The sequence below is a fragment of the Anticarsia gemmatalis genome, unplaced genomic scaffold (assembly GCF_050436995.1).
Source record: "Anticarsia gemmatalis isolate Benzon Research Colony breed Stoneville strain unplaced genomic scaffold, ilAntGemm2 primary ctg00000049.1, whole genome shotgun sequence".
Lineage (NCBI taxonomy): Eukaryota > Metazoa > Arthropoda > Insecta > Lepidoptera > Erebidae > Anticarsia > Anticarsia gemmatalis.
The window spans coordinates 45,001-47,500 of NW_027466806.1; the positions used below are offsets into that span (position 1 = coordinate 45,001).

At 49.2% G+C, this 2,500-nt stretch overlaps 2 non-coding genes across 2 annotated transcripts in view; both read left to right on the forward strand.

Annotated features, from left to right (window-relative positions):
• The first annotated feature begins 64 nt into the window (after window positions 1-64).
• LOC142986946 (small subunit ribosomal RNA) lies at window positions 65-1,966 on the forward strand. The gene has a single exon (XR_012960471.1). It is a non-coding gene; the product is annotated as a small subunit ribosomal RNA (ribosomal RNA).
• A 453-nt stretch (window positions 1,967-2,419) lies between these two features.
• Window positions 2,420-2,500, forward strand: part of LOC142986968 (5.8S ribosomal RNA) — a 157-nt gene continuing 76 nt past the window's right edge. Inside the window, exon 1 of the ribosomal RNA XR_012960492.1 lies at window positions 2,420-2,500. This exon is cut by the window's right edge and continues 76 nt beyond it. This is a non-coding gene — a ribosomal RNA (5.8S ribosomal RNA).

Consider the following 2,500-nt stretch of genomic DNA (forward strand, 5'->3'; position numbering starts at 1 on the left):
CTAGGATCGTCGACGCGCGGGATCGACGGAGTGCGCGCTACGAGCGCGTGTTCTATTCGATAGCTCCCTGGTTGATCCTGCCAGTAGTTATATGCTTGTCTCAAAGATTAAGCCATGCATGTCTCAGTGCAAGCCGTATTAAGGCGATACCGCGAATGGCTCAATATATCAGTTTTGGTTCCTTAGATCTTACTCAGTTACTTGGATAACTGTGGTAATTCTAGAGCTAATACATGCAATCAGAACTCTGACCAGTGATGGGATGAGTGCTTTTATTAGATCAAAACCAATCGACGGAGGGCCCCGCGTCTGAAGTCGTTAATTTTGATGAATCTGGATAACTTTTGCCGATCGCATGGTCCAGTACCGGCGACGCATCTTTCAAATGTCTGCCTTATCAACTTTCGATGGTAGTTTCTGCGACTACCATGGTTGTCACGGGTAACGGGGAATCAGGGTTCGATTCCGGAGAGGGAGCCTGAGAAACGGCTACCACATCCAAGGAAGGCAGCAGGCGCGCAAATTACCCACTCCCGGCACGGGGAGGTAGTGACGAAAAATAACGATACGGGACTCTTACGAGGCCTCGTAATCGGAATGAGTACACTTTAAATATTTTAACGAGGAACAATTGGAGGGCAAGTCTGGTGCCAGCAGCCGCGGTAATTCCAGCTCCAATAGCGTATACTAAAATTGTTGCGGTTAAAAAGCTCGTAGTTGCATTTGTGCGCCGCGCTGTCGGTGCACCGCATCCGCGGTGATACTGACACGTCTGCGGAGCATATCGTCGGTGAGCCGGCGGTAATACGCCGGTTCAATATCAAAATCCTATCGCGGTGCTCTTCGGTGAGTGTCGAGGTGGGCCGACAATTTTACTTTGAACAAATTAGAGTGCTCAAAGCGGGCTCAAAATGCTGCTTGAATATTTCGTGCATGGAATAATAGAATATGATCTCGGTTCTATTTTGTTGGTTTTCAGAACTCCGAGGTAATGATTAATAGGGATAACTGGGGGCATTCGTATTGCGACGTTAGAGGTGAAATTCTTGGATCGTCGCAAGACGAACATCAGCGAAAGCATTTGCCAAAGGTGTTTTCATCAATCAAGAACGAAAGTTAGAGGTTCGAAGGCGATTAGATACCGCCCTAGTTCTAACCGTAAATATGTCATCTAGCGATCCGCCGACGTTACTACAATGGCTCGGCGGGCAGCTTCCGGGAAACCAAAGATTTTGGACTCCGGGGGGAGTATGGTTGCAAAGCTGAAACTTAAAGGAATTGACGGAAGGGCACCACCAGGAGTGGAGCCTGCGGCTTAATTTGACTCAACACGGGAAATCTCACCAGGCCCGGACACCGGAAGGATTGACAGATTAACAGCTCTTTCTTGATTCGGTGGGTGGTGGTGCATGGCCGTTCTTAGTTGGTGGAGCGATTTGTCTGGTTAATTCCGGTAACGAACGAGACTCTAGCCTGCTAAATAGGCGTCGTCATTTAGGTGTGCGTGGCTCCGTCACGCAACTCACTGGCGACGTATTAAAATTCTTCTTAGAGGGACCGGCGGCTTCGAGCCGCACGAGATTGAGCAATAACAGGTCTGTGATGCCCTTAGATGTCCTGGGCCGCACGCGCGCTACACTGAAGGAATCAGCATGTTCTCCCTGGCCTAGAGGCCCGGGCAACCCGCTGAAACTCCTTCGTGCTGGGGATTGGGGTTTGCAATTATCCCCCATAAACGAGGAATTCCTAGTAAGCGCGAGTCATAAGCTCGCGTTGATTACGTCCCTGCCCTTTGTACACACCGCCCGTCGCTACTACCGATTGAATGATTTAGTGAGGTCTTCGGACCGACACGCGGTGGCTTCACGGCCGTCGGCGTTGCTGGGAAGTTGACCAAACTTGATCATTTAGAGGAAGTAAAAGTCGTAACAAGGTTTCCGTAGGGGAACCTGCGGAAGGATCATTAACGTGTTGTCGTTGTTGTCGTCGCGCTGTTTTTGTTGTCGTTGTGCACACACAACACACACGATGAACGATGATGGACGATGATGGTGATGATAATATTTATATATCCTAAACACCCAAAACTCAAAAAAGAGACTCTGTTCGACGGTGGGTGGCGCATCTCGCGCCGCCACCCGACGAACGTATCTCGCGTCGCGCTCGTCGTAACTTCAACGTAGACTGGTATACAAATCCGCTACCACGAGTTGATACCTCGACGAGAGCGCTCGTCAATCGAACGCACATAACGAGAACACGCGAGAGCGTCATTGTTGCGGTAGGCGCGCTTGTATCGTGTGTCGTGTATCGTTATACCACAAACATAATATATGTATGTACATACATATGTAACATTTGTAACTTGTAACATTTAACACACACAATATTATCCATGCGGTAGTGGTGTAAAAACTATTACCCTGGACGGTGGATCACTTGGCTCGCGGGTCGATGAAGAACGCAGTTAACTGCGCGTCATAGTGTGAACTGCAGGACA